The sequence below is a fragment of the Bos grunniens genome, chromosome 4, assembly GCF_055505025.1.
Source record: "Bos grunniens cultivar Pamir isolate PY7600 chromosome 4, Bosgru_T2T1.0, whole genome shotgun sequence".
Taxonomy (NCBI): Eukaryota; Metazoa; Chordata; class Mammalia; order Artiodactyla; family Bovidae; genus Bos; species Bos grunniens.
The window spans coordinates 103,589,826-103,616,448 of record NC_141168.1 but is presented as its reverse complement, the minus strand read 5'-3'; the positions used below and the strand labels follow the sequence as shown (position 1 = coordinate 103,616,448).

At 39.2% G+C, this 26,623-nt stretch overlaps 1 protein-coding gene across 2 annotated transcripts in view; it reads left to right on the top strand.

The window, feature by feature from the left end:
- The window catches only part of NXPH1 (neurexophilin 1), a 374,390-nt gene that overhangs the window by 217,564 nt on the left and 130,203 nt on the right, over positions 1 to 26,623 (top strand). The window contains exon 1 of one of the 2 annotated variants that reach the window (XR_015162950.1): positions 12,583 to 12,758. The exons of the other annotated variant lie outside the window; for it this stretch is intronic. The gene's annotated coding sequence lies outside the window, so the exon portion shown is untranslated. Of the gene's footprint in view, positions 1 to 12,582; positions 12,759 to 26,623 lie in introns of those variants that run through there. 2 annotated transcript variants of the gene reach the window in all.

Here is a 26,623-nt window from a genome sequence, read left to right as displayed (position 1 = left end):
ATCGAGTCAGTGATGCCATCCAGCCATCTCAGGTGTACAATGTAGTGATTCACAATTTTCAAGAGTTGTACTCCATTTATAATTATAAAATACTGGCTGTGTTTCTCGTGCTATACAATATATCCTTGTCACTTATTTTATACCAAATTGTTCATACCCCTAACTGTCCCTTCTGTTTCCTTCTTCTCGCTGGTAACAGCTGGTCAGCTCTCTGTATCTGTGAGATGGCTTCTTTTTGTTGTATTCACTGGTTTGTTGTGTTTTGAAGATTCCACATTCAAGGGATATTGTACAGTACTTGCGTTTCTCTGTCTGACTTATTTCACTTACTATAATGCCCTCAAGGTGCATCCATGTTGCTGCAAATGAGAAAATTTCATGGTTTTTATGTATCGCTGGGCAGTATCCCACTGTATATATATGGTTTGGTGGTTAGTCGCTAAGTTGTGTCCGACTCTTGCGACTCCATGGATGCAAGGAGCCTGTCGGGCTCCTCTATCTATGGGATTCTCCAGGCAAGAGTACTGGAGTGGGTGGTCATTTCCTTCTCCAGGGTATCTTCCCAACCCAGAAATCGAACCTGAGTTTCCTGCACTGCAGGCAGATTCTTTACTGACTGAGCTATGAGGGAAGGTTTGTATACATATATATCTATCTCACATCTTTCTCCATTCATCTGTTGATGGACACTTAAGTTGCTTCCATATCCGGGCTATTGTAAATAAAGCTGCTATGAACTTTGGGGTGCATATATCCTTTCAGATTACTGGATTTTGGGGGGATATATACACCAGGAGTAAAATTGCTGGGTCATATGGTAGTTCTATTTTTAGTTTTCTGAGAAACTTCCATACTGTGTTCCACAGTGGCTGCACCAATGACATTCCCACCAACAGTGTACGGGGTTCCCTTTTCTCCATAGCTTTGCTGACATGTGTTGTTTGTGTTCTTTTTGATGGTAGCCATTCTGACAGTTGTGAAGTTTTTTGGCATTCCCAACTAGTGATGTTGAGTACCTTTTCATGTGCCTGTTGGCCATCTGCATTTCCTCTTTGGAGAAAGGTCTCTTCAGTTGTTCTGGCCATTTTTTCAACAGGGTTGTTTGATTTTTTGATGTTGAGTTGTTCAAGTTGTTTATATATGTTGGATATTAATCCCTTATCAGTCATATCATTTGCAAATATTTTCTCCCATTAAGTAGGTTGTCTTTTCATTTATTGTTGGTTTCTTTTCTGTGCAAAAGCTTTTTAAGCTTAATTACATCCCATTTGTTTATTTTTGCTTTTATTTTTCTTTACTATAGGAGATGAATCCAAAAAAAAAATATTGCTATGATTTATGTTGAAGAGTTTTCTGCCTGTGTTTTCCTCTAATAGTTTTTTAGTGTCCAATCATGTTTTTAGGTCTTTATTTTGATTTTATTTTTATGCATGATGCTAGAGAATGTTTTAATTTTATTCTTTCACATGCAGCTGTCTGGTTTCCCCAGAACCTCTTATTGAAGAGACTGTCTTTTCTCTATTGTATATTCTGATGTTCTGTTTTGTGGAGTAATTGACCATAAGTGCATGGATGTATTTCTAGGCAATCTGTTTCATTGATCTGTGTGTCTGCTTTTGTGCCAGGACCATCCTCTTTTGATTACTGTAGCTTTGTAGTATAGTATGAAGTCAGGGAGCATGATTCCTCCAGCTCTGTTCTATCTCAAGATTGTTTTGGTTATTCGGGGTCTTTCGTGTTTCCATACAGATTTTAAATTTATTTCCTCTGGTTCTGTGAAAAATGTCATTTGTGTTTTGATAGAGATTGCATTGAATCTGTAGATTGCCTTAAGTAGTGTAGTCATTTTAACAATGTTGATTCTTCAAACCCAAGGACACTGTGTGACTTTCCAGTTGGCGTTGTCTTTCATCAGTGTTACGGTTTTCTGAGTAAAGGTCTTTTGCCTCCTTAGGTAAGTTTATTCCTAGATATTTTCTTATTTTTGATGTAATGTACATGGAATTGTTTCCTTAATTTCTCTTTCTGCTAGTTTGTTGTTATGTATAGAAACACAACAATTTCTGTTTATTAATTTTGTATCCTATAACTTTACCAAATTCATTGATGAGGTCTAGTAGTTATCTCAGAGAAGGCGATGGCACCCCACTCCAGTACTCTTGCCTGGAAAATTCCATGGATGGAAGAGCCTGGTGGGCTGCAGTCCATGGGGTCGCTAACAGTCGGACACGACTGAGTGACTTCACTTGCACTTTTCACTTTCATGCATTGGAGAAGGAAATGGCAACACACTCCAGTGTTCTTGCCTGGAGAACCCCAGGGATGGGGGAGCCTGGTGGGCTGCCATCTATGGGGTCGCACAGAGTTGGACATGACTGAAGTGACTTAGCAGCAGTAGCAGCAGTAGTTATCTGGTGGCTTCTCTAGGATTTTCTATGTGTAGTGTTATAGACAATGTATCATTGAATCAATCAAGAATATGAAAGTTATATAATAATGATTTGATGTGTGCTTAATTGCCTTCTAAAAGGTTAAACTAGTTTATATTCCTGCCAGCTGTTTATAAGAGAAATATATATATATATATATATATTCATATTTATAGACATATACGTACCTATATACTTATGTATCTCTGTCCCTGTCTCTAACCATATATATGTTTATATATGTATAAATATAGGGCTTCCCTGGTAGCTCAGCAGTTAGAGCATCTGCCTGCAATGCAGGAGACCCAGGTTCGATCCCTGGGTTGGGAAGATCCCCTGGAGAAGGAAATGGAAACCCACTCCAGCATTGTTGCCTGGAGAATCCCATGGACGGAGGAGCCTGGTGGGCCGCAGTCCACGGGGTCACAAAGAGTCGGATACGACTGAGCTACATATGCATGCATTCTTTTAAGAAAAATAGGAGGTTTCTCTTTGAGAAAAGTAAAATTCACTGTAAATACTTGAAAAATGAAAGTTTTCATAAATATTTTAGAAACTTCATGTTTCATTATGCAGCTGTGATGAAAGGATTTCAAAGAATAGCCTAAAATTGACTTTTCTCCTGTTTCTCTCTAAAGATTTATCAAAAGGAGAGATTCATTTTTGTGGCAATTATCATTCTTATTGAACACTTTGAAATAAGAATTTTTCTATGCCTCACAGTGACATTAAATTATATTCTTTGTTAATATATTAAACAAACCAAGGCCTTTTAAATGGTATTTGAGATGAAAGATTCTGTTTTGTACGTTAATACTGCAGCAAATACAGTTTCTCAGATCTACGGTTAGGTAGCTCTGATTTCCCATTCTCTTCTCTTCCTCCTTTTTATTTGTTGTGCCTCATTAAAATTTCAAATGAAACCATATGACACTGATTGGAATTGTTTCTGTTGGGGGGAAATGTACACACTAGATGAGAGGCAGAAATTCATCTGCATTTGAACCCTGCTATTTGTTTGACACAATGGATTTTCAGAAATGTGATTGCAGGAGCTAAATCTTTAATAAAATTGCTATTGACTGTCCCTGCAGGAGGCAATGTGCATGGCAGCTAAACAGGAAGGTTTGAGCTCTAAGCTCTGTAGATTATTGGCTGTGTAACTAACCTCTCTTAAGTACATTTGTTCATCTGAAAAATGTAGTAATATAAACTCCTTAAGGCTGTTAAGGGGATTCAACACGATGATTTAAATAAGCACTTGGAATCTAGTAAGCTCTCAATAAATGTTAGCTTTTACTGATATCTCTTGTTGAACCAAACTTTCCTTGGATGGTGGGGCATAACCCTTCCTGCATCTTTGGCAAAAACTCCTCTCTGTTTGCCCCAAAATTATTGCATCATTTTGGAGCAATTGTATCAAAATCTGCAAAATAACTCTTGTGTGAATGTTTTTCCTCTCCCTTCTCTTCTTCCTTCTTGCTTTCCTTTCTTCCTTCCTTTCCTCCTTCCCTCCTTTTTTCTTCCTTCCTTTCTTTCTTTATTTGCATTTATTGTGCACCACTTGTTTTATATACTCTGCTAGACACTGGAGAAGGAAAAGCTGATTGGCTCTTTTTCCTGAAGGAACTCGTAGACCAGTGGAGGAGACAAATATTAATCGGATAATCACATAAATAAATATAAAGTTGCAAAGATGCCAAGTACTATGTTAATGATAGATAACACGGATTATAAGAGAATATAGAAGATTGGAAAGACTTCCCCAAGGAATTGAAACAGGGATATAAATTAATATAAGAGTTAAATGGACATGAGTTTGAGCAAACTCCGGGAGATAGTGAAGGACAGGGAAGCCTGGTGTGCTGCAGTCCATGGGGTCGCAAAGAGTCGGACATGACTTAGTGACTGAAAAACAAGAGTTAAATAGCGGAACAGTAGACATTTAACTAGTCTCCTTGTATCTGCTATTGCTACTTACACTGTCCTCCACAAAGAAGGCAGAGTCAATCTCATTACAATGAAAGCCAGATTACATTAGAGCTCTACTCAAATCTCCCATCATTGTTACAGTACACCAGTACTGAATAAAATCCTAGAGACCAGAGTTTGGGGTGAAGCAGAAAAGGATAGCTTTATTACTTTTCCAGGCAAAGGGAGACACATCAGGCTTCTGCTTAAAAAAACTGTGTCTCAACCTCAGTGAACTTGGTGAGGGCTTTTATAATGGGGGGCAAAAGTGGGGTCTCTGACAAGGTTAGGGTATGAGCAGGGCCTGCAGTCTCTTAATCTTGTTTTAGGTGGTGGTGGTGTTGTTCATTCACTAAATTGTGCCCTACTCTTTGCAACCCCATGGTCTGCAGCACACCAGACTTCTCTGTCCTTCATTATCTCCCAGAGTTTGCTCAAACTCATGTCCATTGAGTCGGTGATTTTATCTAACCATCTCGTCTTCTGTTGCCCCCTTCTCCTTTTGCCTTCAATCTTGCCCAGCATCAGAGTCTTTTCTAGTGAGTCAGCTCTTCACATCAGGTGGCCAAAGTAATGGAGCTTCAGCTTCAGCGTCAGTTCTTCAAATGACTATTCAGAGTTGGTTTCCTTTACATTTGACTGGTTTGATCTCCCTGCAGTCCAAGGGACTATCAAGAGTCTTCTCCAGCAATTTTGATGCACAATTCAAAGCATAAGTTCTTTGGCACTCAGCTTTCTTTTGGTCCAGCTCTCACATCCATACATGACTACTGGAAACACCATAGCTATGACTATGTAGACCTTTGTTGGCAAAGTGATGTGTCTGCTTTTTAATATGCTGTCTAAGTATGACATAGCTTTCCTTCCAAGGAGCAAGCATCTTTTAATTTCATGGCAGCGATTACTGTCCACAGTGATTTTGGAGCCCAAGAAAATAAAGTTTGTCACTGCTTCCACTTTTTCCCCTTCTATTTGCCATGAAGTGATGGGACAAGATGCCATGATCTAAGTTTTTTTAATGTTGAGTTTTAAGCCAGCTCTTTCACTCTCCTCTTTTACCCTCAAGAGGCTCTTTAATTCCTGCCATTAGAGTGGTATAATCTGCATATCTGAGGTTGGTGATATTTCTCCCATCTCACTTGGTCATTCTCCTTATCTTGATGAGCTTCTCTGGTCTGTTTAATCTTGCATCAGGAAATTTCTTGGCTGCTCCTCCCTTGATCAGCAACTGTTAGAACAGTTGGAACTCCAGGAAGGTCATAATGGCTAGAGCCTTGCCTACAAGAAACGGGAGACAAAAAGGCTCTGTGCCTGGGAGTCCCACATGGCCCCACTAAGTTTCATCTTAACTTTCCGTCTCAGAGTGAATCTCATAGTCCTTAGCTCATTTTTATAGAGCCCTATTGGAGAAGGCAATGGCACCCCACTCCAGAACTCTTGCCTGGAAAATCCCATGGACTGAGGAGCCTGGTAGGGTGAAGTCCCTGGGGTTGCTAAGAGTCGGACATGACTGAGCGACTTCACTTTCACTTTTCACTTTCATGCATTGGAGAAGGAAATGGCAACCCACTCCAGTGTTCTTGCCTGGAGAATCCCAGGGACGGGGGAGCCTGGTGGGCTACCGTCTATGGGGTCGCACAGAGTCGGACACGACTGAAGCGACTTAGCAGCAGCAGCAGCATAGAGCCCTATGTGATTGTCTTCTTGCTGGCTATCTGACCTCATCTCCTACCACTCTCTTTCTACGCATTCCTCTCCAGCCACACTAGCCTCCTTGATGTCCCCTGAACACACGGGTAAACTCCATCTCAGAATCTCTCATCTTGCTTCTCTGTGCCCCATACTCTCTTCTCCAGATGCTCCCTGACTCCTTGTTTGCAGCCCCTCTCCTGGTTTGCAAGCAAAATTCAAGTGTCACACACAAATATCTCAGTGCTTCAAAGTTTGCTCCATTAAAAATACACACACACACACACACACACAAATACCACTCTTCCTGTCAAAAATGTATGTGAAAGTACCACACTGTAGTCACACTATGGTTTTTCATTTGTTTTTTAATGATGATGGATGTTAACTGGACTTACAGTGATGATCAGTTTGTAATATATAAAATATAGAATCATTGTGTTGTATATTTGAAACTAATATAATATGAAATGAAAGTTGTTTAGTCATGTCCGACTCTTTGTGACCCCAGGGACAGTACAGTCCATGGAATTCTCCAGGCCAGAATACTGGAGTGGGTAACCACCATTCCCTTCTCCAGGGGATGTTCCCAACCCAGGGATTGAACCCAGGTCTCCCGCATTGCAGGCAGATTCTTTACCAGTTGAGCCCACAGGGAAGCCCAAGGATCCTGGTGTGGGTAGCCTGTCACTTCCCCAGCAGATCTTTCTGACCCAGGAATTGAACCGGGGTCTCCTGCATTGCAGGCAGATTCTTTACCAGCTGAGCTACCAGGGAAACTAATGCAATATTGTATGTCAATAATATCTTAATATAAAAGAATAATAAGAATTTGCCTAAAAGCATATAGAAGTTACTAAAATATTTCAAGCAGGAAGTGGGTTAACATGATTAAATTTCTGTTAAAAAAAAAAAAAACCAAATGAAAAAACCTTACTCTGGCTACAGTGTGATATTTTCACATACATTTCCCCTTCCTACTCTTCATGTCCTTGCATAGACAAGAAGAGGCCAATTACCTGTATTTTTTAACAGAGCAAACTTTGAGGCACTGAGATATTTGTGACACTTAAATTTTGCTTACAAACTAGGAGGGGGCTGCAAAGGGGAAATCAGGATTTGGCCTTTTACTAATGTATTATTGTTCTTAGAGGTGTAATCACCATGTCATTCTTTCATCTTGAGGGCCTCCTGAGATTATTCAAGATATTTAATTCTATATTTGTATATGTTGAATCTGCATATAAAGAATTCATTATATTCTACATATTATTTTTTCTGTTTTGCTTGTTTGAATTTCTGCTAAACACACTACCCAGAATTCAAGTAGTGTCTAATTCTGTGTATGTCAATTGACATTATCTGGACCCAGTTCCTTCTCTTCTCCCAAAGTACATTTTACAGCAGGAAACTGGTAGAAGAGGAAAATCATAAAATTCAATTTTTTTTTTCATTTTATATCATCATTTTTAAGCAGAAAGACTTTAGGAGGGACAAGTGAGGTGGGAATCAACAGATTTTTGTGGCATCAGTTAGTTATTTTCTCTTTTTGCAAAGGAATTTGAGAACTTGCTTGTCAAGCTTGATTTTAAGATTGTGGCTACTTTGATGAACATTTCTACATGTGCTGTGTGTTCATGGCATAGTTTTGCATTTTGGAGGAGCACTAATTTCTGTTCAGAAGAAATCAGGCCTGCTTAGTCAGCACTCCTTGTCTTTGGAATCTTCTCCTTCCCCCACTTAACTTGTGTAATTTGCTTCTGTGTTTTTGTTAACATATGTTCTTGCTTAGGGGATTAAGCTTGCCATTATATGTCCATTGTGACCCTTTACTATGGTTTTGGTTAATCCTGGTCCTACTTTCTGTTTGCTTAGGCAAATGAGGCTCAGTGTTCTTTCAGATATCTTTGAAAGTAATGATATCAATAATTTAAAATTTAATAAGTTTGCATATCCTGGTTGACCCTGTTTGACCAACATGTGTTCATAGTGTTGTCTCTTGAGCAACCTCACGGACCTCTATGGATCCATTTAGCTATGAAGTAAAATCATATAGTAGTGTAAACTCAGTGTAAGACATTTTTGGAGAGATCTCCTATATCCCAACTTATTTTTCAATTGGTTAACTCAGTTCCCTCAAATAGGAATAATGCCTCACATTTGTATAACACTCTGTAGTTAACAAAATACATTGAGAGGCATGCTTTTATGTGGCTTTGCCCCCAACAATTCTGTGAGGCAGGCTGGACATGTATTATTATCCTTATTTTACCAATGAGGAAAAAGGAATTGAGACTTGCCTCACCTGCTTACAGCAAGTAAGTGGCAAATCTGAATCTAAAAGCCAAGACTTAAGATTTCACTTGACTAGGTGGTTTCTCCACATAGTCATGCTACCTCCTAGGCATAGCTTTCCCACCCATGAGTTGCTGTTCTAGGTAGTGTTGAGACCATGGCTTTCTCAGCACTCAGTGTAATGCAGGATTATTATTATTTTCTGTATACCATGATATTAAAAAAGCCTAGAAGCACAGTCTTAGTACTTAATGGAAGAAGAGAAACCTGCTTAAGTCACTGAATGAAAGATTTAGTATATGCCTAGTAGTCTGTGAGTTCAAATGTTTCTCCAGTATACCTTCACCCACTCTCTAATACCTGTATGCATTTGCCTCCAAGGAACCTCCCCTCCTGACTCTCCATCTCTGTGGCCCCAGGAAGCCTACTAACAACAGTGACCCAGAGATGTGGGTGTGGAGGTGTGGGCCTCAGTATGTCTGTGCACTGCCTCTTCTGGTCCTGGTGATTGGCTCAAAGGTGCTCATAGGATTCAATCAGAGAGACTTCCTTTGTGACTTTTGGGAAAGAGAATATGACCACCCTCCTGGAACTGAACCAGGAAGCATGCAGACTGGAGCTGCTGCCATCTTGGCTTCTCCTGAAGCCAAGATTGTAATGAAGGGTAGCTAAGAGATAAACTGAGCCCTGCTAATATCATTTGATGTCAAAATAGCACACACCAGCTCCATACTTTAGAGTTATATGAATCAGTAAATTCCCCCTTTCCTTAAAATAATTGGATTAGGTTGTTGTCACTTGAAGCCTGATGAATCCTAATATATTTCTGCTTGAACAACACAAAAAGTCATCTGGACTCTTTCACAAGTGATTAAAAGTTTTTATTTGTCACCTTAAGAGGCCTTGGGAGACAGGAATGATTTAGAAATGAAGGTTCCAATTTGATATTATCTCTTCCAGCCTAAGTGTGTTTTTCTTCTGTCTCTGGAAAGATGATTCATAGCCCTATGAATAAAAACTATCACTGTATAAAGTTTCACAGAATCTGTGTTTACAGAAGGTGCTTTTGTCACAGTCAGTTACCTGTGTTAATTTAACAAATAATTACTATTATGACACTGAACTAGGCTAGGGAACAAGACATCATCCTTGCCCTCAAAATGTTTAATTTAGTTGGTCGAAAAGACACATTATTGTGGAAAGGAAAGTAGTTACAAGTCAGTATAGAACTAAATGTGATTTGAGTGTCACTGGGGAAGGCAAAGGAGGACAAGGCCATCAAAGATTGAAAAATGATAATCTCCATGAAAGAGACAGGGCTGGAGTCACGTCTTTAAGATTTGGGCAGGTGACGTGCAAGAAGTCCTTCCAGGAGCTGAAGCATAGCATGGGCAAGGACTCCAAGACAGGAGAGAACGGTGATGGAAGACGGTAGTGACTCAACAGGATGGGATGCAGCAGAGGAGTAGGGGGAGGAAAAAATAGCTTGGAAAATTCCATCTGTTACTTCTGAGAACAACTTTGGAATAAAGCTCTTTGCTTAGGATTTGCATTGAGAAACCACAGCAAGACAGTAACCTTTGAGCATTTACTGTACACATTTGTTGGTGTTCAGTTGCTCAATTATGTCTGAACCTTCGTGACCCCATGGACTGCAGCACGCCAGGCTTCCCTGTTCTTCACTATCTCCCAGAGTTTGCTCAAACTCATGTCCATTGAGTCAGTGATGACATCCAACCACCTCATCCTCTGTCACCCCCTTCTCCTCCTGGCCTTAGGTGAAACACTTCACAAGGATTATCTCACTTAATAACATTACCTTTGAAGTGGTTATTGTGTTTACATCTTAATGAGTGGTTGAGGCAGAACCACGAAGGTCAGTTTGCCTTTGAAACATATGCAGTTGTGTTTGGTCATGAAATTCCCTCTCCTGTCTAAGATGAACGGAGCAGTCACTTTGCACAACCTACTTGATAATCATGTTCTCACAGTTCAATGAGTATTCATATTTTTGGCACATTTAATATTCAGAGTTACTATCTACACATTCTTAGAATGACTGGGTTTCAAGCATTTGAAGAGCATTTCATTTCTTCTAGACTTTAAGCAAGAGAATGAAATTTCATGAATTAGATTCAATTAATATTGAGAACATCACAATAGCTAGGGATGCACTTGTATCATTATTATTTTGTTTTTCTCCAACAAACAGGGAAGGTAACTGTCTTTATTCCCATTGTAAGGACTATAAAACTGAGATTAAAAGTATTTAAGGAGCTTGCCTAAAGGCATACCATTAGTGTGGGCAGAACTGTGCCTTTTAAAGTCCTGTTCTTTCCCACTCCCTTAGGCTATTGGTGGCGGAAGGGTATGGTTCTAAAGGTTGGCATTTGTGAGTATAAAAATTCCAAGTAAGTACTATTAGTGATGCCTTGACAGAGATTAATCTTCTTTCAAACTGTACGTCTCATTTGGAATTCTCATTTGTTTGTCTCATTTTTTAATAATCTGTCAACAAGTCAGGTAACAAACATTTTTTGAGTATATATTTTTATGTAATATTATGCATATTATGCAACTTAAAAAGAACTTTGCATGAACTCCACACTAACGGAACTTAAAATATGGTTGAGGGACCAGGTAGAAAGTTACACACCAGTACGTGGACAATTGTGTGGTACAAGAGATGCGTGATCTATGACAAAATATTAAACACCTGTTTTAACTAACAGCTAATTGCCAAAAGAATGATGTCACATAAATATTAAGGTCAGTGAGTTCACAGTAAGAAAACAATTGTAGGCCTGGGAGTGGTTTGGAAAGGCTTCATGAAAGAAGTATGTGAAGTCTGGAAGGTAGGTCTTGAAGAGATGAGAGTGTCCTGAAAAGCTGAGAGGTAGGGAAGCATGTGATGTGCTCCAGGGAGCAGTTTGCCTGAAACCAAGGTTGGAGTAGGGAACCACAGAAGTGGGTCAGGACCAGCCTGAGAAGGTCTTAAAAAGAAAACAGACTTGATAAGGCAGGAGGAATGGTGTTTGGGAGGGGGTGGTTAAGAGGGGTGGGAACAGGGCAGAATTTTGCAGAGGAATTAAAACATGAGGAGAGAAGAAATAAAGGTTCACCTGGTATATAAGAAATTGGGGAAATTAGGTGAAATAAAGAGGATCAATTAAAGTGACTGAAACAGATCTAGCCTCTGCAGGCTATAGGGGAAGAGGTAAAAGACAAATGCATATCAAGGAAGCAATCAGATAAATTCAAGCTATCTGGCATCTTCTTAGACAAAGTAAATGATCATGAATAATAAATAGAAAGGAGGAAAATAAAAAGGAAATCAAAGAGATCAGATATTTAAATAAAACCACAACTTGTAAACTGTGATTGAATTATAGTTAAAAACCCCACAGTAGCTATAAAAGCCATTTGGTGTGGAATTAATGGGAATATTTGAATGTGGCCTAGACTTTGGATATTAGTGGATCATTATTAATTTATAGTTTTGATAGTGATATAGTGGTAATGTATGAGAAAGTTCTTATTCTTAAGAGAGGAGTGATGTATGCTGACAAGTATCTTAATATCTGCTCTTTACTTTCAAATTACTTGGCAAAATATGCTGTTATTCAGTTGCTAAGTCATGTCTGACTCTCTGCGACCCCACAGACTGTAGCACCCCAAGCTCCTCTGTCCTACACCATCTCCCAGAGTTAGCTCAGATTCATGTCCACGGCAAAATATATGTCTGTGTATTTGTATATCTCTATTGTATCTGTATCTATGTCTTATCTGTGTCTATAGGTATATTCACACCTATGCCCTTACTCATCCACCCTCATTCCTATCTCTATCCCTATACTTAGAGCTAGATCCAGACATGGTGGTGGTGGTGTAGTTGCTAAGTCATGTCTGACTCTTGTGATCCCTGGACTGTAGCCTGCCAGACTTCTCTGACCGTGGGATTCTCCAGGCAGTAATACTGGAGTGGGTTGCCATTTCCTTCTCCAAGATCCAGACAAAGAAAATAAATATTATTAGTATATATTTATGTGATATAATGTTATAAATCATGAAATCTAGTTTGTTTGTCTACAGATGAGCACTGTGTTATTCTTTTACTTTTTCTGTATGTCTTAAGATTTTTATGATAATAATTGAGCCAGAGGGAAGAGGGAGAAATAGGTCAGGCCTTGGAACCTAAAGCAGAAGCAGTGTGAGTGGGAAAGAAGGAACAGATGTGCAGGGATAATTGGCAACTCTGGGAGATTTGTTTTACCCAGAGCATCAGAGGACTCTGTTATGCATGAGTTTTGACATAAGGCCTTGCTGATTGGATGTGGTCACATTTATATCAAGACAGGAAAGTCTTCAGGGGAGGTAAGTTGGGGAGAGAGTATATTCCGTTTCAGAAGGTTTAGTTTCGAGTGAACCTGGGCTTTCCAGGTGAACACTTGCTGGAGGAAGGTAGCCCAAGCTCTGAGGAAATAGAACCAGCCCAGAGATGTCACTTTGTTATTCAGTCACGGAAGGTGATGGTTGAAATCATGGAACTGGAGACCAATTAGGAGCAAGGAAGTGCTCAAAAAGGAAAGTGAGATAAGGCTTGAGAAATGCTTGTAGTTAGGTGGGGAGAAGAATACGTGGTGGCCACAGAGCAGAGAGAACAGGCCAAGTCAGAAGGAAATAGGTTAGCATCTTGAAAAAGATCAAGGGAGGACATGACGCCCAGCAAGCAATCTATAAATCTTTCTGAACAAATGAATGAACAGAGTTTTACAAGTCTGTCAAAGTAGAAAGTTCATCAAAGTAAAGAGATAGGAAGCAGTCAAAAAATTGGTAAGTCAACAAAAAAGGTATTTAAGATTGGGTGTTAAGAAATTTAAGAAGTTATTTTAAACTCCGACTAGAGATTTATGGGAGAATTTTGGAGTGGTCGTTGAGCAAGCACAAGTCAGCATGGAGAAGAAAAGATGAGTTGAGGATGGCTCTTAAGGGCAGCTTGGAGACAGAGAAACCTGGGTTCAACTCCTGGCTCTTAACTCATGAAAGACTTCCCTGGGCTTCAGTTTTTATTTCCCTAAAAAGTGGTTGGACTAACTGATGTACAGTATTTCTCTCAATGTGTACAGTCTGTTGGCACTTATATTTTTTTTTAAAAAAGGTATGTAGACAAGATTGTTCTAAGTTCCATTTTATGGTGTCATTTTAAGAATCCTATGCGTCCACAATTGTGTTGACTACTGAGACTGTATAAACACTTGATCTCTTTCTTTTGTGCAAACTAATTAAAAAAGTGGATTTATAATCAATTATTGGAATAGTCAATACATATATCTATACAATATTTTGATATAAATAAAATGTGACTTGGTTGAATTGCAAAGGTATATTTTAATTTTTTATTTCCACTATCAAAGTTTTTTTTTTTTAAAGAATCTGTCATAATTGGTTGCTATGCAATAATAGTTATTTCTATAGGAAGTTAGGGGAAGACCTACTCAAAACTCTTTACCTCTTCCCTACTCCTTTATAAAATTTGTATATCCTATTAGGTCCAAATATACAGAAAAGATTATGCAGATGGTACTATTCTGCTTAAATGACAAACCTGGAATGATAAATGTCTTCTCTGGTCAATTAACCTCTGACAGAGCTCTCAGTGACTAAAGGAAATGCTGTGGAATACAGTCTCAAGTAGACTATAAAACATGTGAATTACAGATCTTCTGAAGAGGAGAGTGTTGCATTAGAAATCTACCAGCTCCTTTCAACTCTACAATTCCCCATTTCTCAGAACATTTACCAGAGCTTGAGCAGAAACTGGCTCATAACCAGTGTTCTTAACAAAGCTTTCCGATCTTTGTTATCACAAAAAGAGATAAAAAAAAAAAAGTCTGAAATGCTTCTTATGATTCAGGCATCATCTGTTATCCTAGATCAATGTCAAGCTAAGGATTTTTGGAAAGGATTTTGGCAAAGTGCAATTGTAGATTAACCCACAACAATCCGTTAGATAAGTAACATAATGGGAGATTTAAACACTGAGTCAGAGGCCTAGACTCTAATCCTGAGATGACTGATTTTCTCTGTGACCTTCAATTAGATACATAATCTTTTAGTTTGTGAATCTGTTATCTGTGATGTATGGACACCATTTTTCTTTTTGTTGGTGGAAATATAGGAAATGCAAGGTGCTGTCCTTTCTCATGTTCTGGGGAGATCCAATCTTCTTAACATTTCTGTTCAGAGACCTCTTTCTCTTTAAGCACATCAGACTTCACTGCAAACAAAGGATGCATTAAACCTGATAAGGAAAACCACTGAAAAGGGCAAGAAACTTTCAGTAAAGAAAGTGCTGGCAAACACATCATAGTGGGTGGGATGTACCATGGTTGGATATGCGTAATGAATTAACATATCTTTGGGTCTTAGCCTCTATTGCAGCCTATAATTTATTGAATTTCACAGAGCATAAATCTGACATTTCAGAATATAATCATGTCATGCAGTTTCTTTTTGGCAGATTCTAATACTTTCTCTACTCTAGGTACTTCTTTCTGCAGAGGGTGTCTTGGCACCCAGCTTAGAATCCCTGACTTTTTCACTGCCCTGAAGGACCCTTGACCAAGTACTTGAGTTTCCATCTTTTTCTTTTATTTTAAAAAATCATTTATTTACTAATTTATTTTTGGCTGAGCTGGGTTAGTTGTGGTGAGCAGAGTCTCCTCTTCCTTGCGGTTCTCAGGCTTCTCATTTCAGTGGTTTCTCTTGTTGTGAAACACGGGCTTTAGGTGTGTGGGCTTCAGCAGTTGCAGCTCTCTGGCCCAGGAGCTGTGGCTCGAGGGCCCGAGGGTGTGTGGGCTTCAGTGGTTACAGCATGTGGCCTCAGCAGTTGGGGTTCCTGGCTCTAGAGCACAGGCTCAATAGTTGTGGCACATGGGCTTAGTTGCTCCTCGGCACATGGAATATTCCTGGACCAGGGATCGAATCCGTGTCTCCTGCATTGGCAGGTGGATTCTTTACCACTGAGCCACCAGGGAAGCCCCATCCTTTTCTTTTAAATGTCTCTTTACAATGGTTAGTAAGGATGGGGTTCATTAGCATACTTTGCAGTGTTTTGTGCTAATATTACACTCAAGTCTGAGACTTCTGGTATACACAGCTAACGTGTTCTTTAATTATGCATTTTGTGGATTCAGAATGCTGCATAGGGCTCTTCATGATTTGGTTCATGACAATGGCACTCTTTGTGCTGGCATGTTGCACTCTCAAATTTCATGCTTTCATAACAGCAAGTGTTTCCCCACATGGGATGTGGTGCTTATCATCGTTGCTTGTTCGTGATTCCCTTTTTCTTGGGATGCTTGTTCCCACACTCTGCCTACTTAGCTCCTTCTCATTCTGTACAGCTCTGCACAGACTTCCTCTTTTGTAGTTGATCTTTGCTGATCTCCTTACTTTCATCTTCAACTACGCTAAGAGCCTTTCTGCACATTCTCTTAATGTTCCGTAATATTTCTGACTGTACACCTCTCATCTTGTTTATATTTGTGTTTATATATGTTAGCTCTGTTAGACAATGTTATCCTTGAAAACAAGACTAGAATTTTCTTAATCTTTGTATTCCAGTACCTAGCACAGTGCTTGGCACACAGCAACTGATTAAATAACCGTTAAGTGATAGTGAATTGGCCTACTTGGAAGGAAGAGGAAAATTACAGACTCATGCAAATTTTCACATATGCTTGGTGTCCCAGTACCTATTTTTTGGGTAGCCAGGCACTCGTGTGTGTGACTTTGGGCAGGGGAACAAAGGGAATGTTCATTGCCTAAATGGAACAGAATAGGGAACCGCTTGTTAGGCTAGAAATAAAGGCCATTTGTAGATCGGCAAGCCTGCGTGGAGGGGAAAATGGACTCAGGGATGTTGTCAACACAATAAGCTTCTTAATCATGCATTATGCATTGTCTAACTAGTATCTCATGTAAAGGAAAAAAAAAGACTTCCAGGTCTTCAGTGCTCCAAATTGCCATGGTGGCAGCACCACGATTCTTGGCTCTTGGAGTAGTAGGATTGCAGGGGGAATGGCCTGACACTAGTAGGCAGATTGCCAAGGGGCTGGGAGAGGCTACTGAAGCATTTTATTACTGACACCGAAGAAATGATTATAGATCTTGAAGCTGGAGAACCCACCATACCGTGGCAATGAGATTCATTGGTTTCTAGAGAGTTTCGCTGTAACTTTTAAAAGGAGATTTTTAAAAAATGATAGTCAAATGCACTTCAATGCATTAAAAAGAATAACCATTTTAAAAGTGAAAAGGTAGAAGCTGCTAGAGAGTGAATTCAAATCCATGCTTCTTAGCAACTAGACCAGATTTCACCCATAAAAGAAGACTAGAGCTACAATAATAATAATAAAAGAAGCCTCTTTGGTTTCTAGAGAATATAAAAGCATATTAGAGAAAAAGAACCACTTTGAGTTCTTTAGATGAAAGGCACTGCATGGATGTAAAGTATTTTTATAAAAAGAGAAGGACAAGGAAGAAGTGATGTCTAGACTGGATAGGTTATCTTGGGTATATACGAGAATAAATGCCACAGTTAAAATGAGAGAAGATCATGGACAACTAGAATCATTAAAATATTCAGAAGTTGTTGTTGTTATTATTATTATTATCAAGATGAACATGATCTTTTCCCCTCTGAATCAAAGTAAGGGAAATGTAAAGGGAGACTATGTGGATGACTTGGCAACTTGAGAATATTTCCCTGAAAGGTTTTCACAGTGAAGCGAGATGAAAAGGTGCAAATATAAACGTCACTAATATATTACAGAGTTAGATGTCATCTATCTTCAGGCTACATTTCAATGACATTCTACACAAAGACTTGGTTCTTAGTGACTCAACCAGGCAGGGAACACTGAGGCACTTATGCATTGTTCCTTGATAATCTGAGGTCAGAAGAGTCCTCATAAGCACAATAGAACACCTAAAAAAGAAGGAAATAAAAAAGAACTCAAAACCAACAAAACTAACTTTTTTTTTTTTAAAAGAGAAATGTCAGTGGCAAGAATATCACTTCTGGTGATATGATAGAAACAAATTTACTATTTAAACTAGAATGTTCCTTTCCTCTGAATTAAATGAGACCTTTTTGTGTTAGTGTAAAGAACGATGGGGTGTGAAAGAAATAATTCTATTCATATGCCAAAAACAATGCATAGATTATCTTCAGGGAGATTCAAGTATGCTCCAGTGGTATACAAGAAGAGTGATGGATTAGGATAAAAAAGAAATGCACATCACTGTTTCCTGGATAAACAAAGAACCTAAGTTTGGAACTGGCATGTATAAATTTAGCAGAGATCTGATGTTTTGGTTTGAACAGACTGTGGTGCAGTTGTTATCTGCCCAGGTTATTTTATAATGGCTGCATTTTCCCTTGAAGCCAGACCCCATATGGTATGGGAGGACAAAACCTCATATATCTCACTATCATTAGGCTAATGAGTTTGGTCAAGGCCATGTGCATTTTAATTCTGGGCAAAATTTAAGACAAATCTAGTACTCTGTTCTAATTGCTTTGTACCGTTTTGGAAAGAAGGAATAAAAAGAACTAAGGAATGAATAAAAATGAATCAAATACATGAGGATCTATTTCAGAAATACTGTTCCATTATCAAAACAAGTCTAAGAAAGATTGTTTATACACATTATTTTAGAATTTTGTGGTCACAGAAAAAATTTAGTCAGATGTTTATGAAAATCCAGTTGTTTTGTTGTTTAGTCGCTAAGTCGGATCTGACTCTTTGAGACTCCATGGACTGTAGTCTGCCAGGTTCTTCTGGCTAAGGGATTTCCCGAGCAAGAATGCTGGAATGGGTTGCCATCTCCTTCTCCAGATTATCTTCCCAACCCAGGGATCAAACCCATGTCTCCTGCCTTGGCAGATGTATTCTTTACCACTGAGCTGCCTGGGAAGCCACAAAAATCCAATATGGAAATGCAAGACATTATACATTTGCTCCTTAAGTTTTCCTTTTATACACAAAAGTTTTCAGTTTTTAAGTTAAGAGTTTAGAAAATTAAAGTGCATGGATGTTGAAAACAGGTTAGTTAGCTTAGTTCTGGAAAGTTTATTGATCTTAAAACAACTCTGTGAAATTATGCCCAATTTATAATCACTAAAAGCGTTAAATTGGTAGGAACCATAATGAATGCTTTTGGACATAAGGTTTATAATGATTTACATGCAGTTGAGGAAGATATCATTTCATTCAAGATCTTTGGATAGATTTTCAAAGCTAGTTAAAAATAGTAAAAACTCATTTTAACCTTGCTCTCTTAAATAATATTACAAGCTGTAATTTATTGAAATTACTGGAGTTGCTCTTTATATAGATAGTTAATAACTACCAAGTACTGTCTATAAAGTACGGGGCACTGGTGAAAAATGTTCAAATTACTGTCCAAAGGCTAAAGTTATGATACAGTGCAGAGCAACACTCAGTAATAAATGGAAGGACCATCTGCAGCGTATTACACATGAGTCATTCAAAGGTGTGTGCAGAACGCCCTACACATAGCTGTAGCCACACAGAGAAAGTAGAGAGTTTAGAAATTATCAGTATGTTTATCAGCTTAGGTAGTCATTGTGGATAATTTAAGTGCTACTACACTTCTTCTCTATGAGAATTAGATATTCTTGCCCTGAATACACTATAGAATAGTTTTAAGTTTATATGTCTCTTTGCCTGATTTGGCTGTACTTCGCTGAAAAAACCGAGATGGTGGGTTGGTGAATAGTTCCCTCCCTCCGCATTTCACCCCTACGTCTTAGAAAAAAATATACCATTAACTTTGCCAGAACAACTTACGTTGTCAGGCTTACTGATAGTAGTTCAGTAGCATCACATTGATATAATATTACTATAACAGATAAGAGACTTCACATACGAAATCATTCCTACTAATACATTTTCTAAAATTATAAAGGTTCAGCTAAATTCAATCCAATACTGAATGGAAAGCCAATTGAAGCATTAAAATTGTACAGTGTTTTTATAATTACTATTCTCAAGACATTTATTGCTGCATTTTGTGCCTACTACTGAATGTTGTGGGCTTCCCAGGGGGCTCAGTGGTAAAGGATCCCATGGATAGGAGAGCCTGGCGGGCTATAGTTCATGGGGTAGCAAATGAGTCAAACATGACTTAGCTCCTAAACAACAACAGCAGCCACTCAATATTGTTCCAAATGCAGTGTATTCCTAAGAATGCTCTAAGATTTGACCAAAGTGAAAAACAACAAACAAATATTTTGAGAAAGTAGTGAAAACAGAACTAGATATTAATAGTTTGATAGGATGTTTAGAAAAATATTTTGATAAGCATAGGTAATAAAATTCATTAATGTTCTCAGTAAGTTGTCAATTTATCAGCAAGAGAAATATGCCCTCTCTTTAAAAATGTTGAACTGACTTTTATGAGTACTGAATTTTTCAGTTCTCTTTTTGCCTGTGATGTTGAGCTGAAGTCAAACTATTGAAGATTATGCATGATTGACTGTATTTTGTTTGAAAGTACAAATGCAGGGATTTTTCCCCCAGCATGCCACTATTGGTACAATTAGTACTATTTCAGCTTTTCACGTTCAATACTTTGCTTCGAGTTGCTGTTTCGTTAGTAGTGTGTACATGAAATTGCCGCTCACAAGCACTTTACCAATCTTCTGTCACCCCAGTATTAAGGTGCTCTCGTGTACTGTGGTCAACATCCACAGGGCCATGGATTATTGGATATTCTGATGTTAACTCATTATAATTCTATTCCATTCTTTCCCAATGTTCTCTTGTCAGAAGCAAGATATACTTTATAACTCTAGTCAGGACCTGAAAATCATAATTCTAACTTTATGTCTTTCCATTATTTCAAATGTATTGGATCAAGATGGGCATTGCATCTTTCATAGTACTGATGGCCTCGGTCCCCTGGTCTGATAGAGGACATGTAGTTTATAGGATATTCTTTAGCGCACCCTGACATATCTAGGCACTCCTATAAGCCCCAAGACCTCATATCTGCTGTTCAGGGAGCTGCTTTTAGATAGCCATGGCAAACTTGAAAATTGCCATGTACTTCCTTTTCTCTCCAGGGACTGGTAGCTGGGGAGTAGAGATTTACTTATAATTGAAATTTTCTGTCTTCTAATTAATCTTTTTTGTTTAAAATAAGTATACTAAATTAGAAAAATTACTTTTTGATGACTAAGCCAAGAATTTTAGCCTGAGGAAGATTTAAAATATAAAACATGTCATGGCTCATCTATCTCACAACTCTCAGTATTTTTTCTAAAATTGCTATTTACTTCTATATTGGTATTTTTGTTCACCTGTTTATATGTAAGTCTATCTGTAATTCTGGGTCTTTATGTCTTTATTTTGAAAACCTCATTTCTGGCTACTATGAGGCTTACCTGAGGTGAGTAGGATATCAGTCACTTTAGGGGCTAGACTTTGATTTTTCTTGCTTACACACTTAGTGGAAAGCCTCCTCTTTCCCAAATGTAGCAGCTAAAACAGTGACTGGAACATGAAATCTCTCTGTTTTTGATTGCTCCTGGTTCCTCTGAACTAGAAAACACTCTCCTCAAAGATGTCAGCTGTGTGCCTAGATGTCTTCTTAAAAGTCAACACAGTGTCATTTCAACTTACCTGAAAACCTTCCTTCCCAGTACGAGAAAAGTTTCCATGGTGTACAGTTGGAAATATAAAATAGTGCTCTGCAGCCTCCAGAAATCTCCCAGTTTGCTAGAAAGTTTTCTTAATATAGATTTTTTTTTGAGACATACTTTATTTGAGTGAACATTCTAGTAGATCACTTGTTGCTGCTCTTCATCCCTCAGTCGTGTCCAACACTTTGTGACCCCATGGACTGTAGCACACCAGGCTTCCTGCCCTTCACTATCTCCTGGAGTTTGCTCAAACCCATGTCCATTGAGTCGGCGATGCCATCTAACCATCTCATTCTCTGTCGTCCACCTCTCCTCCTGCCCTCAATCTTTCCCAGCATCAGGGTCTTTTTCAATGAGTCAGCTCTTCGCATCAGGTTGCCAAAGTATTGGAATTTCAGCTTCAGCATTAGTCCTTCCAGTGAACACTCAGGACTGATCTCCTTTAGGATGAACTGGTTGGATCTCCTTGCAGTCCAAGGGACTCTCAAGAGTCTTCTCCAGCATCACAGTTCGAAAGCATCAATTCTTTGGGATTCAGCCTTCTTTATGGTTCAATTCTCACATCCAGTACATGACTACTGGAAAATAGTACATAAATTACCTAGGAATGAATGGAAAAGGAGGCGCATATAGTTTGGGAAAGATTCTTTCCTGTTCTGTGCAATATCCATAGACGTCCGGATGATTCTTTTTCACAATGTCATGGATCCATGTGTCTAGTATGCAGAAGAGTAATTAATAAGAATTTTACACACATTACTAGTGATGAATCTAGGTACTTGTACATGCAACTAAATATCTCACATGAACTCAGTTAATAATGATGAAGTTAATAAAACAGTTAGAACTGGACATGGAACAACACACTGGTTCCAAATAGGAAAAGGAGTACATCAAGGCTGTATCTTGTCACCCTGCTTATTTAGCTTATATGCAGAGTACATCATGAGAAACGTTGACTGGAAGAAGCACAAACTGGAATCAAGATTTCCAAGAGAAATATCAATAACCTCAGATATGCAGATGACACCACCATTATTGGCAGAAAGCAAAGAAGAACTAAAGAGCCTCTTGATGAGAGTGAAAGAGGAGAGTGAAAAAGTTGGCTTAAAGCTCAACATTCAGAAAACTAAGATCATGGCATTTGGTCTCATCACTTCATGGCAAATAGATGGGGAAACAGTGGCTGACTTTATTTTTCTGGGCTCCAAAATCACTACACATGGTGATTGCAGCCTGAAATTAAAAGATGCTTACTACTTGGAAGGAAAGTTATGGCCAACCTAGATAGCATATGAAAAAGCAGAGACATTACTTTGTCAACAAAAGTCCATCTAGTCAAGGTTATGATTTTTCCAGTAGTCATGTATGGATATGAGAGTTGGACTATAAAGAAAGCTGAGCACCAAACAATTGATGCTTTTGAACCGTGGTGTTGAAGAAGACTCTTGAGAGTCCCTTGTACTGCAAGGAGACCCAACCAGTCCATCATAAAGGAGATCAGTCCTGGGTGTTCATTGGAAGGACTGATGTTGAAACTGAAACTTCAATACTTTGGCCACCTGATGCGAAGAACTGAGTCAATGGAGAAGACCCTGATGCTGGGAAAGATTGAAGGTGGGAGGAGAAGGGGATGACAGAGGATGAGATGGTTGGATGGCATCACCGACTCAATGGACATGGGTTTGGGTGAGCTCCGGGAGTTGGTGATGGACAGGGGAGGCCTGATGTGCTACGGTTCATGGGGTTGCAAAGAGCTGGACACGACTGAGCAACTGAACTAAAGAATAGCAAGAAGAGATAAGAAAGCCTTCTTCAGCAACCAATGCAAAGAAATAGAGGAAAACAACAGAATGGGAAAGAACTAGAGATCTCTTCAAGAAAATTAGAGATACCAAGGGAACATTTCATGCAAAGATGGGCTCGATAAAGGACAGAAATGGTATGGACCTAACAGAAGCAGAAGATATTAAGAAGACATGGCAAGAATACACAGAAGAACTGTACAAAAAAGATCTTCATGACCCAGATAAACACGATGGTGTGATCACAGACCTAGAGCCAGACATCCTGGAATGTGAAGTCAAGTGGGCCTTAGAAAGCATCACTACGAACAAAGCTAGTGGAGGTGATGGAATTCCAATTGAGCTATTTCAAATCCTGAAAGATGATGCTGTGAAAGTGCTGCACTCAATATGCCAGCAAATTTGGAAACTCAGCAGTGGCCACAGGACTGGAAAAGGTCAGTTTTCATTCCAATCCCAAAGAAAGGCAATGCCAAAGAATGCTCAAACTACCACATAATTGCACTCATCTCACACGCTAGTAAAGTAATGCTCACAATTCTCCAGGCCAGGCTTCAGGAATATGTGAATCGTGAACTTCCTGATGTTCAAGCTGGTTTTAGAAAAGGCAGAGGAACCAGAGATCAAATTGCCAATATCCGCTAGATCATGGAAAAAACAAGAGAGTTCCAGAAAAACATTTATTTCTGCTTTATTGACTATGCCAAAGCCTTTGACTGTGTGGATCACAATAAACTGTGGAAAATTCTGAAAGAGATGGGAATACCAGACCACCTGATCTGCCTCTTGAGAAATTTGTATGCAGGTCATGAAGCAACAGTTAGAACCGGACATGGAACAACAGACTGGTTCCAAATAGGAAAAGGAGTTCGTCAAGCCTGTATATTGTCACCCTGCTTATTAGCTTATATGCAGAGTACATCATGAGAAACGCTGGATTGGAAGAAACACAAGTTGGAATCAAGATTGCCGGGAGAAGTATCAATAACCTCAGATATGCAGATGACACCACCCTTATGGCAGAAAGTGAAGAGGAACTCAAAAGCCTCTTGATGAAAGTGAAAGTAGAGAGTGAAAAATTTGGCTTAAAGCTCAACATTCAGAAAACGAAGATCATGGCATCTGGTCCTGTCACTTCATGGGAGATAGATGGGGAAACAGTGGAAACAATGTCAGACTTTCTTTTTTGGGGCTCCAAAATCACTGCAGATGGTGACTGCAGCCATGAAATTAAAAGACGCTTACTCCTTGGAAGGAAAGTTATGACCAACCTAGAGAGCATATTCAAAAGCAGAGACATTAGTTTGCCAACAAAGGTTCATCTAGTCAAGGCTATGGTTTTTCCTGTGGTCATGTATGGATGTGAGAGTTGGACTGTGAAGAAGGCTGAGCGCCAAAAAATTGATGCCTTTGACCTGTGGTGTTGGAGAAGACTCTTGAGAGTCCCTTGGACTGCAAAGAGATCCAACAATTCCATTCTCAAGGAGATCAGCCCTGGGATTTCTTTGGAAGGAATGATGCTAAAGCTGAAACTCCAGGACTTTGGCCACCTCATGTGAAGAGTTGACTCACTGGAAAAGACTGTGATGCTGGGAGGGATTGGGGGCAGGAGGAGAAGGGGACGACAGAGGATGAGATGGCTGGATGGCATCACTGACTCGATGGACGTGAGTCTGGGTGAACTCCGGGAGTTGGTGATGGACAGGGAGGCCTGGCATGCTGCGATTCATGGGATCTCAAAGAGTCGGACATGACTGAGTGACTGAACTTAGCAACTGAACTGAACTGAACTAAATAAAACTATAGCATGTTATTAAGTGAAATCGCTCGGTTGTGTCCGACTCTTTGCGACCCCATGGACAGTAGCCTGCACCAGGCTCCTCCATTCATGGGATTTTCTAGGCAAGAGTACTGGAGTGGGTTGCCATTTCTTTCTCAAGGGAATGTTCCCAACCCAGGGATCGAACCCAGGTCTCCCGCATTGATAGACAGATGCTTTACCATCTGAGCCACCAGGGAAGTCCAAGCATGTTATTAAAATAACAGCAAATTAAAGCTATAGCCAACTCAAGACATTCCTGTTAAACTGACAACAAAGCTTCCTTCCCTAAAATTGTGGGAATATGAAAGGACAAACACAGTATACCCTAGTGTTGTGTGACAACTAAATTTCTTAACAGAAGTTAATTTCAGCTTCAATGTGCTCTAGTAATGAGCCAATATTTGTTTATGAACTAGGAACTTCAGAGACATTTAATAAACCATTCAAAAGGATATTTTGGTTCAGTTCAGTCACTTAGTCGTGTCCGACTCTCTTCGCATCAGGTGGCCAAAGTATTGGACAACAGAGGATGAGATGGTTGGATGGCATCACCAACGTGATGGACATGAGTTTGAGTAGGCTCTGGGAGTTGGTGATGGACAGGGAAGCCTGGCGTGCTGCATTTCACGACATTGCAAAGAGTTGGACACGGCTGAATGACTGAACTGAACTGGGGTGGAAGTAGCGTGTCAGGTTGTACTAAAACATTTTTTGTGTGTGAGGTAGTATTTGCTTAAGAATCTCATCTCCTAGGCTACATAGCAGGCCTGGTTTTCTTACTTAATACAAAGTCTTAAAAGCATCTGTAAATAGGGGTTTCTCCCCAAAATGGAGATATTTATTCTATTATAGGGCAACCCTGATTGTTTGAAAGTTGAGTTTGATGGTGACTGGAATCTGTCTCATGATAACTTCTATTTATTTATGTTTTTCCTGGTAATAAGAAAGTTTGTATTGTTTTGCTGTGACACTTGTCTGAGTGTTTCAGGCCCAAGACATGGCCACATATGCATTAATTAACAAGGTTATATAAATTAAATTCTTTGGAGTGAAATCTTTCTCCTGCAGTCATTTGCATTAGAGATATTGTACAGAAGATTTCCATCCAGAGAGCGCTGCCTCTCCTTTACCTGGGAATTTTCTTTGAAATGGAAGTGGTCCAGGAAATGGCAGGGTTTATATTTATTTGCTTACCTAGTAGGGAAGTAAGCAGACACATAGGGTTCATCTCTGTTCTCAATCTCTGATAACTTCCCCAAGAATAAGTATTGAGCATTCCAGAATGCAGAAGTTCCAACTCCTTCACCAGGCCCTTTTGGAGTGCTTGAATACCTTTTAATTTCTATATAACTTCCTACCATATGTAGCAATGACTCTTTTGCTTCCTATCAGCATATTACTGGAGCACAAACAATATTCTAAGGATGTAGTTGTAACACTGGGAATTTGTCAAAATAGTGATTTGTGATTATTTTTGTCAAAAGCAGTCTAGAAGGCTTATCTGTCTGAAGCAGTCAACCAGTAGGCAGTTTTTTAAGAGACGACCTAAAATGCTGAATAAGACTTGAAAATAGAAAAAATGCTTTGTCAGTGAGGTGGAGGGAAACTTGGAGCCTGAGTGCTATACTCATTTCTTCAAAGGTTATGGGAATGACAGCCATTAGCAGGCTGAAGGTACAATTCTTTAAGAAGTAATACACAGCAATCTTTGCTGCCTTTGCCCTAAAATCTCACATCACATTCCATTTAGTTAGACAGCTATTGAACTCAAAAGAACTTTAGAGTTTCTTTCAAGTTCTTTTTCTACCTTTCTCCTTTTGGTGTTATAAATATACTGAATCTCTTGGGCACCATTTGAATTATTCTATTAAATTCT